At 38.4% G+C, this 13,232-nt stretch overlaps 1 long non-coding RNA gene across 3 annotated transcripts in view; it reads left to right on the top strand.

Moving 5' to 3' along the window:
* LOC112657803 (uncharacterized) overlaps positions 1-12,688 on the top strand; it is a 45,257-nt gene extending 32,569 nt beyond the window's left edge. Inside the window, exons 4-5 of one of the 3 annotated variants that reach the window (XR_003135318.3) lie at positions 10,232-10,296; positions 12,217-12,688. This is a non-coding gene — a long non-coding RNA (uncharacterized LOC112657803). The remainder of the gene's footprint in view (positions 1-10,231; positions 10,297-12,216) is intronic. The other 2 variants (XR_004812181.2, XR_003135311.3) reach the window with 2 other exon arrangements.
* Positions 12,689-13,232: the final 544 nt, after the last annotated feature.

Consider the following 13,232-nt stretch of genomic DNA (forward strand, 5'->3'; position numbering starts at 1 on the left):
TTACTCTCGATTGGGCATTCCCAACTTCACATCGTAACCCCCAGCAGTCTGCGGGTAAAGGAAAAAACCTAAGAAAGAGAACTTTTAAAATATCTTTGTTCTTTCATAAGTGGTCCTTCCTCTACTCCAGAGGATGAGGCTGGGTGGGGCTTTTCTCTGGAATGGTGCTCTTGTGTGTCCTTTATGTGCTGTTCTTGTTTCTTACATATGCCAAACCCTAACTAAGGATGAGGACACTGTGCATGGAGCTGGGTGATTCTGCAGTACCCCTCACTGCTCTGCTAGGCATGGTGGCAATGGTGGTGTGGACAGAAGTGTCAATGTGAATATAGCATCACTCAATGACTCTGTGTGCTGTTTGGATTATGTCTTGGCTGCTACATAGAGTCTAAGGGCATCTCTGTGATGTGTAGCCTTTTTCAATGCCTGTAAAGATGTGGGCAGGGAGCAGAAGAAAAACTTTCTCCTCTCTAGCCTTCAAATGATGTATTACTAATATAATCTCATGCACAAAGTGGGAGAAACAAATCATCCTGAAATAGAGACAAAGTATTATCTGAAAAGGATTCTATTTACTGCCAGGGTAAAGCAAAGCAGAGATGAAGTTTCTATTCTTCCTTGCATAGCAGTTGTTATTTTGCAAAGGCTATAATGAGTGTAATGCTATTTTGTTGTTATTCATTGGTGCCTGCCAGGACATTCAGGTTCTGTTCACTTTACATCTGCTATACCTTTAAGTAGTGACATGTGGGGAAATTGCTGTCTTGTTCGTGTCAGACAGCCATTTACCCCTAGAATACTACTGTTATTCCAAATTTAATAAATGCCCACTGGGTATTGGGCAACGTCCAAGACACATTGACAGTCCCTGCCTACACACGTGCATGTGCCAAAGCAAGTTGGCAATTGGCGCTGTGATATGCTTCTCTGACCATTGTAGATGGCATTCTTCTGAAACAAAGAGTGTCAACAGTAACTCAGCTGCAGATTTCTTCCAAGAAAGCTGTAAAAGAAACTGAATGCATTTTGTTTGCTTAGCATCAAATTATGAAAGAACTCATAACAATGACTTGACAGTACATGCAAAAACATTACAGTTGCCAAGGACTTTTATACTGACTCTGGGTCTTGACTCTTGCCATTTTTTGAGGTACTCATGGCAGATGTTATTATCTTCCCAAGGATACAGATCTCCAAGAGGTTAAGGGACTTGTCCAAGGAGAATATGCCAGCAAATGGCAGAGCCAGGACCAAAACCAACTCAGCTATTTTGACTCTGATCTCAGCAATTTCCCATTCTCATCCCAGATATGACAATATCTCCCATCAATCATCTAAGGAGCTTCCAAGTAGAAATTAGGAAATCTTTTATTTTAATTCTGCTTTCTTTCATACAATAGGAGAACCTGGGGAAAAAGTCGTTTATATTGTCTTTTTCATCAGTAAAGAGTTTACTCCACACATTCTTTATGTACATATCAGTAACTACTGAAGTTTCGGGACACATAAGGCAACTAGATAAATACTCAGTTAAATAGAATTAAAATTCTCTTTGGCTGTGCATATCTTTGAAAATGGAAACATTTTGAAAAATAGAGTTTTGCTGTTAGGCATTCATTTTATTTAAACATTTAGAATCACCTTTAGTTACATAGTCTGTGTGCGTATGTGTGTGTGTAAAATCACTGAGTTCCCTAGAGCTCCACAGAACATGAATAAACATATGGACTGTTCTCTTACACCTACCCCACAAGTCTGAGTATTGAGGATTTATATAGTTAGAGACTATGTGGTGTAAATATGTATAAATTTATATTGTGTTAATTTATGGCATGCAGTACAGAAGGCTGTTTGCAAGTTGCAGTGTACTTCTTCCCACGTTTCTGCTGAAATATTCATATCTGGGTTCCTTCCCCATGTTTTCCTTTGTCTCCCCACAGATGTTTAGGCAGCTTGTTTTCAGGGGAGCGAATATGTCTTAGAAGTATGCTTACTGAATTCAATTCAGGTGAGGAATACACTGTCTCTATCAGGTTTTGGCGAAAGGATACTCACTTTCCCTTCAGTCCTGCTCACTTCTGTTATGAAGGCAATTGCTCCAGAGTGGCCACACTCTGGATGAATCTTCTTCCCTGGCCTGATGTCCTTAAATGTCCAAAGAGCCCTAAGTAGATGAGTAGCCTTTCATTACAGAAAAAAGAAAAGCCACATTAAAAAGCAAACAAACAAACAAAAAACAGGGATGTCTGAGTGGCTCAGCAGTTGAGCATCTGCCTTTGGGCATCTGCCTTTGGCTCAGGGCATGACCCCCGGGTCCTGGGATCGAGTCCTGCACCGGGCTCCTTGCATGGAGCCTGCTTCTCCTGCCTGTGTCTCTGCCTCTCTTTCTGTGTATCTCATGAATAAATAAATAGAATCTTAAAAAAAGAAAAAACCACCCAAACCATCCCTACACTTCATGGCTCTTTGCCAAAGAAGCTGAATTTATATCAAAGGGGCTCCAGTACAGCCCACCTCTAGTTTTTGTGGTTATGATAAGAGGAAAGAATGGTCATAGATGAATGAAGTTCACAGAGTGCTCACAAACCACATCTTACTTGACCTGCTCCTTCACCAGCTTAACCTACTAAAAAGTTATGCACATTTACTTATTTGAGTTAATCAATGGTTTCTTTCCTGATCCTCCCATGGGAAGGTGTGCTAATGGGTAGGGGATGATTGAGAAGGAGGCAGTGGGCAGGAAGAGGAAGAAAAAAACCCAAACTGAGTGAACAGTCCCTGAATGATCAAAAGCCGGCTGTAAATGGAAAGAGGTTTGAATCACCCATGAGTTCTCTGAGACAAGGCAACTGCCTGTGCAGATAATATCTGTTTCTCTGAGTTTAAGAAAAATTAGTATTTTTAGGTTGTTTAGCTGCTTTCCTTCTGCCCTTAGAATTCCACTGCTTATGGAATTTGAGGATGGACCTCTTGAGGGAACAATGGAATTATCTACCATAGGGATTACATGAGGATTTGTTGATCAAAACAACTTCTCTGCAAGTGTCTTGTCAAGCACTAAGAATTCACCAGTCCTCAAAATGACCCGTTATGGAAACAACATTGCATAATCCTTCACCATTCTGAATCTTTCTTTCTTTCCTTCCTTCCTTCCTTCCTGCCTTCCTTCCTTCCTTCCTTCCTTCCTTCCTTCCAAATGTACATTGTCTCATCCACTCCTCCCAACAATCTGGTAAAGTTCAAACTTTTTAACAGAGAAAGAAAGGAAACCTTAAGAAAGTCAAAATAACCTTCCTAAGGCCACACACTTGGAAAATATCATAGCCAGAAATCAAACCTTGGTCATTTTTGCCAAGTTAAGGGCACTGAGTTACTGCACTCTCCCATTCTGATTTGAGTGGAAAAAAAAAAAACCTATGTCTAAAATGTTTATTTAAATCTAAGTTTTACCAGCTCATCTGGTGTTTCTGTCACGTTTCCTCAATGTTCTGAATTTCTCCAGACTTGATTATTCCACATCAGGCACATCGAGTGAGGACGTGGGTACACATGTCTAGCTTGGAAAGAAGATTCATATCTGAGAGTCATAGAAGGTAAAAACAATATAAAGTGTCTGAGTGGATTGGGGTCTTAGAGTTGTTTAAATGCCAGAGTGGAGTTTGAACTTTAGGTAATGAGAAACCATAGAAAGGTTTTGAGAAATAATGAATACCTGCTAAGACTTTACAATTCACAAAGCACTTCATGTACAGTCTCTCAGTGAATGCTCTTAATAAGCCTTCAATGAGGGTACAACACTATTATCCCATTGTTATATTTCAGAAAGGTGAGTCTCAGAAAAGAGGTGATGCTACTAGATCAGTGATGAAATTGGATCCCTAGGCCAAGTAGTAAAAGGTATTGTTAGCAGTTTGATCAAAGAGTAGCTTGTAGAATGTAGAATATATTAAAAGGTGGGAAACATTTAGAAGCTATTGCAGACTCATGCAGTAACCATGTAGGCAAAGGGGTGGTCTCCAGATCTAAAAGCAGGTTCTACTCATCCATGTGTCTTTCTCTTCATCTGACAGATATATGAGTAATTGACTTCATTTACCAAACAGTCTGAGCAACGTAAAATCATGCTACTCATCTGAGCTGAAAAATATTCTCTATTTTCCAGAAAAGTCTCTGAACACCATGTGTGAGAGAACACGACAGAATAGAAACTGATTATGCAAAATGTGCAAGGGAGAACTGCAGTGCTTGGTGACATGTGGCAGCTTAGCTGGGAAGGGAGAGCCGTGGAACTTGGTGCTATCTCAAAACGACTGCTGTGTGTCATAAGCTGAATGGCAGGAAAGGGTTAAAATATGAGTTTGTGGGATTTTGGATCATAGCCCTCTGAGGCATTCACATACTGCACATACATGCAGGAAGATGTCCCGAGAGACTACACTCAGCTGCCACATTCACATTGAGGTAAAAGGGAAATGCTATGAATTTTGTTTGTGTATTTGTTTAATGCTATGTTCCAGGGTCTTTATTCTGGGTTTTGTAGATCTAAAGCTATGAATATTCCATTAGAGTCCCTCCACTCAATGTAAAAATTGCAAAAACTCTTAAGAGGATTGCTTTAGTTTGTGTTCTTCAGAGAAATAGAACCAGTAGGCTATATCTATCTATCTATCTATCTATCTATCTATCTATCTATCTACCTATCTATCATCTACTTATTATCTATCTTCTATCTATCTATTATCTATCATCTATCTTTTTATTTACCTATCTATAGATTTATTATAAGGAATTGCCTCATATAGCCATAGGGAGAAAGAAGTCCCAAGATCTACAGTCAGCAAGCTGGAGACTCAGCAGAGCCAATGGCAAAAGTTCTAGTCCAAAAGCTGGTGGCTCAACACCCAAGAAGAGCTAATGCTTCAATTTGAGTCTGAAGGCAGGGGAAAAACTGATGTCTCAGCTGAAGGCAGTTAGTTGAGTCTTTTTGTTCTTATTGAGGTCCCCAACTGGCTGAATGAGGTTCACTCACATTGAAAAGGACAATCTGATTTACTCAGTATACTGATTCAAATGTTAATTTCATCCAGAAACATCCTCACAGAAACACCTGAATGATGCTTGACTTAAGTAGTTGGGCACTCTGTGGCCCAGTCAAGTTGACACATAAAATCAACCATTACAAGAATGAAAACCATGAAAAGGTTGGGCATATGGGGAGTGGGAACATGCAGGTATAAACATTTTTAATGTTTAAAGCTTGAGAATTTCAAAGAGAGCAAAGAATCAAAATCGCATTCTAAAGATAAGCCTCAGTTTGCCCAGCAAACTTGTCTTGTTCTGGGAGCTCTCCAGGGTACTGGGCTTCCACCTCTGCTTCTCCCTGACTTGGAGGCCAGAGCCTTACATCAAGCCTCTACTTTGGACTTGGCTTTAACTCTAATTTCAGCTTCCTCCCTCATCTACATTTTGCTGGACTTCACTGATCCCAGTAGCAGCTACTTGCAATTATCAGGCTTAGTCTGGTTTTGATAACCAACTGTACACAATGCTATGTTCGCTGTGGTTTTTAAAAAGTGACAGCCTGTTCCTATGGTAGTTTTTAACAACAGTGGACACACACATATACCATCATCATCATCAGACTACGTAGCCATGAGTTTTATACATTTAGATGGATTCTTGCTTAAGTACCCTTGAACTTATGTAGAATATGTCACATCTTGTCTTGCAGTTGTCTAATGAACCAACCAGAGTTGTATCTACAGATTTCTTTATTTTTAAGATTTACTTATTTATTTGAGAGAGAGACAGCAGAGGAAGGGCAGAAAGGGAGAGGGAGAAATTATTAAGCAGACTCCCCACTGAGCACCAGAGCCTGATTGGAGGGCTTAATCTTATGACACTGAGATCATGACCTGAGCAGAAACCAAGAACGGGATGTTTAATTGACTGAGCCACCCAGGCACCCCTCTACAGATTTCTTTAATTCAGACACATTTGTATATACGTATATACACACACAGAAACTTGTAGCAATCAGTATACAAAAGAATATATCATCAGGAAAGATTTGAAAAAATATAGAGTTAACTCAGTAGATTGATGCCAAATGCCTATCCTAGTTATAGGGAAATGTACAGTAAGAAAATAATCGTAGTTTCTAGGACAGGCTGGTGATTTGATCTTAGGAATCTTACTTCCTGCATCTTAATCTTGTTGGAAATAAGAATTGACTGTCAGGAGATGTGTCTCAAATTGAAAGGGCTCTCAATGGCCTAGTCTGGGAAAATTTAAACACACACACACAAATAATAATAATAATAATAATAATAATAATAATAATAATAATGTAAAAATAATGAACCATAGTAATGAAATGTAAATCATTGAAAAAATAAGAAATAATGCATTCATGCTAATAATAATAGACAAACAAGTAATTCAGAGAGAAGAGAAGGTTCTTGCTTACAGTTGAATGCCAGAGACCAACTAGTAAAATTTCAAATATCATTTTGCAAGCATCAAGGTAAAAATTGAATCAGGCAAGAAGCATTGCTGAATGATAAATTTCATAGAATAATTTGAAAAGCAGGATTCTTCTGTGGTCTTAAAGTGTTAGGGGTGTGTGTGTGTGTGTGTGTGTGTGTGTGTGTGAAAGGGAGAGACAGAGTAGAGGGAAAGGAGAAAGAGAGAGAAAGATGCAGATATGTACATAGAGATCTTCTCAATTTTTTGGCAGGAAAGTTTGAGAAAAAGCCATCAAAGAGAATGCTGAAAAATTCCCAAGATCACATATGACTGAGAATAGATCACTCTCCCACCAGTTAGAAAGAACCCTTGTATAAAAATGGGCATTGGGTACAGAGCTCAGAGATTGCTGTTCCTAGAAGTGGAGCTAAATCAGCCTTAGACTAACAGCCTCTCTGCGTTTGCCCTAGTAAAGGCTAAAAGCGAGCCTTAAGTGGATCAAACTGATTGGAAGCTACTTAATTACATGCCAGAAAAATGTTTCACACTAAGTGAATACAACACAATCCAGCACCCAATAATGTAAAGTTCACAATGTCCAGTATCCAATAAAAATATTAACAGACATTCAAAGTAGCAGGGAAATATGGCTAGTAACAAAAAATTAATCAATAGAACCAACCCAGAAATAATGGAGATGATGGAGTTAGCAGACAAGAATATCAAGCAGCTGTTATAAATCTTATAAATATGGTCAGGGATATTAAGGAAAACATGCACATGAGGAGTGAGAAAGGAAAGCCTAAAAAAAAGAACAAAATGGAAATTTTAGAAATGAAAAACACTATACTTGAAATAAAAATTATAGTGAATAGGATTAACAGCAGATTGGATATTGCAGTGAACTTGGAAACACAGCAATAGAAACTCCTAAAATAAAACAGACATTTTTTTAAAGCCTAGAAAAAGTGAAAAGAAAATCAATGCCCTGTGAGAAATATCAAGACATTTGACAAACACATGATTGGAATCCCAAAAGAGAGGAGAAAAAGAAAGAATAGGAAAATATTTGAAGAAATGTTGCCTAAATGTTTTTTAAACTTGATGAAAAGTACAAACTTACAGATCCAAGAAGGCTACTGACCCCAAGCATGAAGAAACCACATGAAAGCACATTATAAACAAATTGTTTAAAATCAGTAATAAAAAGAAAACCCTGAAAGCAGCTGGGGGAAGGAGGACAGACATATTATGTAGAAGAATAAAATAAAGATGCCAACAGACTTCCTGTCAGAAATGATGCAAGCTAGACAAGAGTGGAGCAGCATCTTTAAAGTACTGAGAAAACCTGTCAACCCAGAATTCTATACTCAGAAAATTATCTTTCAAAAATAAAGGCAAAATAAAGACTTTTCAGACAAATAAAAGCTGAGTGACTGTGTTGCCAACAGAACTAGTTAGAGGACATTAATTAGATGGAAATTTGGATCTATATACAAAAATGAAGGAACACGGAGTGCAAGAAATGAAAAATATGTGGGTAATTATAAAGGACAACATCTTATTATTTTAAAGTGTCTTTAAGAGATTATTGATTTTTTTTAAAAAGATTTTATTTATTTGAGAGAGAGACAGCACAAGCAGTGGGGGGAGGAGGAGAGGCAGAGGAAGAAGCAAACTCCATGCTGAGCAGGGAGCCTGACTTGGGGCTTGATCCCAGAACCCTGGGATCATGACCTGAGCTGAAGGCAAGCACTTAATCTAGTAAGCCACCTAGGTGCTCCAAGACATGACTGATTTTTAAAAGAAAATTAGTAAAAATATATTTTGGGGTTGATAACATATATCAAAGTCAAACAGTATTATAAAAGACAGGAGAATAGAAATAGAAGTATACTATTTTGAGGCTCTTACATTAAACATGAAGCAATATAATACTATGTGAAGATGGACTATAGTAAGTTAAAGATATATGTATTATAAACCTTGGGACAAACACTGGAAAATAAAACAAAGGAGGATAGCAATAGTTATGATGAATTGGAATCCTCAAAATATTCAGTTAATCCAAAAGACATCAGAAAAAGGAAAAAGGTAACCAAGAATACATGGAACAAATAGAAAATAACAAGGTGATAGATTTAGTCACAATAAAGTCAAAAATTATGTCAAATTTAAATGGTCTACATACTCCAAATAATAGGCAGAGATTGTCAGACTGGATCACAAAGGAAGACCTGACTATATGCTACAGATAAAAGACTAATTTTAAATGTAAAAATGCATATAGATTAAATGTGAAAGCATGGGACAGATTATGCAAATACCAATTAATGGAAGTTACACTGATGAGCTATATTAATATCCAAACTAGACTTTGGAACAAGGAATATTATGAAGGGTAAAGAGAAATATTTCATCATGGCAAATGGATGATTTCATGGAGGAACTGGAAGAGGAAATAAGCAAATCCACAATTACAGTCGGGGCTTCCAATACCTCTCTTTTGATAACTGGTAGAACAAGTAAGCAGAAAATCTGTAGTATAGAAAACTTGAACAACCCCATGAACCAGTTTGACATTTATAGAACATGCCATCCTACACCAGCAGAATCAACCTTCCTTTCAAGAGCACAGAGAACATTCATCAAGATATACCATAGCCTGCACTATCACACAACTCTTATTAAATCTTAAAAGGATGGGAATTATACAAAATATGTTCTCTGACTACAAAACAGGTTTTTGGAATTCACTGAAATAAAATTTAACCTTTATATACTGACATATTTTCTAATATAACCAGAAGTGCTCATTTAGTTGTCAAAAGAATCAGAAACACAATTCAAACTAACTGAAGCAAAAAGGGAATGAATTGGCTTATGCAGCTGAAAAGAAGTTTGGGGTAGCTCACACAGTTGAAGAGAAATCTATGGGATAGGAACATAGGGATTAACAGTCAGTACTCAATGCCATAGGTCTTTGTCCCATTCCTTCTCTCATATACACTAGGCTCTCCTTAGAGCTGTTCTAAGGACAGTCTCAACCAATGTGGTGGGAAGATAACCCCAGATTGGTATTGTCTCTCTCAGCAATTCCAATGTCTGTTTATCAGTCCCAGTGAGGACTCTGATTAGCCAAGCTTGGAAAGTGAGAAACCAATAACAACCATTGTCTACTGCAAGAGAATTGTCTAAGAAAGAAGCTATAATTGATGTGTTTTCTTTCTTTCTTTCTTTCTTTCTTTCTTTCTTTCTTTCTTTCTTTCTTTCTTTCTTTCTTCCTTCCTTCCTTCCTTCCTTCCTTCCTTCCTTCCTTCCTTTCTTTCTTTCTTTCTTTCTTTCTTTCTTTCTTTCTTTCTTTCTTCTTTCTTTCTTTCTTTTTCTTTCTTTCTTCTTTCTTTCCTCCTTACTTTTCTCAACTTGCAAAGCTTGGATGCCTAGAGGCCAAAAAATTCCAATAGGTCAGACAAAAGTTATAAAAGATAGTAATGATGTCTTCTCCAAGCACGGGCCTCTACCAACAACTGGGTGTCAAGAATTGAATTTTTTCATTAAGGAGAGAAAGAGATAAAGACAGGACTAGTAACCTATATGTGCACTAGAAAAGTGGTTAAAGAGCTCAAGGAGAGAGCTTTGTTTATTCTAGATGGTTGATACACCCGGTTAAGAAGTCATGTCTTCCTCTAAACCCACTTATAAAAAAAGAATGACCCCTATGAGACCTACTTCTCTTCCTGACTCAGTCTTCTTGGAATTGCAGATCAAGACCTACTCTTACCTTCCTGCGTAAGCCACCCCTCCCATCTGTTTTTGAAAGAGCATTTGGTAAGGAAGCATCCTCTTCTTCCTCCATAAAATGCCAGGAAAAGTAAGGGGCATTCTTTTATACTTCTGCTGAGCTCATTCTAAAATAATATGCAAGGAATTATTTACTAGCTATATTAGTTTCCATTGGTGCTACAAAAAAAATTACCACAGATTTAGTTGCTTAAGACAACACAAATTTAATCTCTTATATTTCTCAAGGTCAGAAATCTGAGATGGGTCTTACGTCCTATCTCAGTCTTATTCTTTGATCCTCCTGTCTCCTTCTCATAAAGACTTTGATAATTGTATGGGGCCCACCCAGGTAATCCAGAATAACCTCCCAGTCTCAAGATCCTTAATTTAATCACATCTGCAAAGTCCCTTTTGCCATATAAAGTAGGATTCACAGGCTTGAGAGTTAAGATGCATACATATTTGGGGGCCAGTTTTTGTTTACCACACTAGCAATGCATACATAGTCATGAAAACATTCTAGGCTTTTCATCTCTGTCCTTGAAGAACACTTTTCAGAGAATGCATGATTTCACATTATCTGGTTTTCCACACCATCCAAAGAAAGCTCACTAGACTTGGCATTTGGCTTGCAACTAACTGGCACTGTGCTTGTCTTTGCCTTTTATCTTTCTGTGCCATCACTGGAATTTCTGAAGGTTTGGGCATAGAAATAGGTTGGTCCTATTTCTGGGGTGTAGTAATAAATCCCATGGATGGGCTTTACTTCACAGTTATACTCCATTATTGTCATCAGGGAGATAAAGTTCTGCAGCCAAGTAAAAAAGAGTTTTACAGACTAATTGACTACAAGGAACTAAACTCATCCAAATTAACTCTAACTCAATGGTAGAGTTTGGAAAGACACTTTTGGAAACTGCTAACCTGACAGAACCAGGAACTGATGTTAAGATTCAGGATTATTGTGTCTCAGTCTCTCATTTTCTCTGTGCCACCCCAGATCGACTTTCTCTCTCTCTCTCTCTCTCTAAGATTTTATTTATTTATTTGAGAGAGAGAGAGAGAGAGAGAGAGAGAGAGAGAGAGAGAGCATGAGCAGAGGGAGGGCAGAGGAAGAAGGAGAGGGAGAAGCAAACTCCCTGCTGAGCAGGGAGCCCAACACAGGGCTTGATCCCAGGACCCTGTGATCATGACTCAAGCTGAAGTTTAGGCTTAACCAACTGAGCCCCCAGGTGCCCTCCAGATCTACTTTCTGAGCTATTGCAACACAGGCTGAAACAGAAATGGCCAGTACCAGTTTTTTCTCACCTAGGAGTTTAACATAGACCAATTAAGTATCTTTGAATCCCAACTCTCAGTTTCTGAGAGATGGTACCTGATTGGCTTGGCTTGGGTTGGTGTCTAACCTTGTTCTATTCACCTATGACCAAGAGCGAAAGGAACAAGACATGGGATCCATTGGCCTCAGCAGAGTCTATATGGTGAGACCATTAGAACAAAGGAGTGGATTGTTCTTTAAGAAGAAAGTGTGGGTACAGGAAGGAAATGACTGATATTTCTACTATATGCCTTCCATATCTTGGGAGGTGGGAACATCTGGACTTCCCACTCAAATGAGAGATAACAGTACCAGCATCAGGACTTGTGATATAGACTAAAAGGAGAGGGTGATGAGGATATCTCTCATATTCCTGTATTCACGTTCAGCTCGTGCCTCTTTCCTCTGAGTGAATTCTACTGGGGATTAGATCCTCTGTGGCCATGCTTCCTATGGCAGAGTCAGCTTGCTGCTCAGAGAGAAATCTGGGGTCTTTTCTCCCAGTGGATATTGTGATTGGGAAATAGCTACCCAGCTGGGGCCCAAGGTTTTCAGCTTCTTTGGATTTAGGTAGAGCCACATGGCTGAGCTCTCCATGATGAAATGTGAACAAGCTCTCATAGGACATTCTCCATGCTCTTCTCCAGGTGGCTTTTGGTTTCCAAGGACTCACGCCCTACTGCATGGAAGAGCTCTGATATGGAAGGAGTTGGGTCCCTGCATCACTGCAGGAGGAAATCTGCCCATCTATCAGAAACCCTTCATTGGATTGTTAAATGAGTATAAATTAACTCCTATTGTATTAAGCCATTGATGTTTTATAATTCACTTAAAGCTACTAATAATTTAACATTCTTCTCATTCAACAGGGAATATTTCAGAAAATTTTTAGAATTCCCTGTGTCTCTACCTTAGACAGAGCGAACATCCATTTCTGCTGAACTCTACAACCAAAAGAGTGGCAAATGATTGTGCATAGATTATTCAGCCTCCCGAGGGTGAATTACTCTGATACTTGTGCCTGGGGAAAACACACAAAAATCAGGAAAGAAGTTGCTTCCATTCTCTCCCTTCAAAACTGTGCATTGCAAAGAATAATAAAGACCATTTCGAAAATTTGCTCATGACTTTAAAATTCTTAGGTTTACCACTGAGTCACCAAATCACTATGTAATAAATCATCAGAGTGAGAAAAAAAAAAACCCTCAGATTTCCCTGTGGTTATAGAAACTGTTAATTCTCCTGTGTAGACATGCAGTTTGGAAGAGTAGAGGGGATGTATTGTGATCCATGTGCTTGTAGGTGAGGATTTGAAAACAGCAAACTTCTTTTTATATTGGTAAAAGGCAATCTTCAAGCCATAAGAAGGGAAAGAACAGCTTACCATGGAATTCGGGGCCATTTTACTGGCTGCTAAACAATTTCAAAGGATTGCAACATATAATAGATAAGAAGTAGCCTGGAAAGATGTAAGGGCAGGACGATTTATAGGAAGACGAGAAGAGTCTTCTGTGCCACTTGAGGGACATTAGCTTTAGTAGTTAACAATTTACAATGAGTTACATTTCAAATTGCATTGCTATTTATTCATTCATTCCTTTAATAAATGCTTATGGTGCCGTGTTTACCAGCATTGTTATAGCTTTGGAGATAAAATGATAAA

This window comes from Canis lupus, chromosome 35 (assembly GCF_003254725.2).
Source record: "Canis lupus dingo isolate Sandy chromosome 35, ASM325472v2, whole genome shotgun sequence".
Classification (NCBI taxonomy): Eukaryota; Metazoa; Chordata; class Mammalia; order Carnivora; family Canidae; genus Canis; species Canis lupus.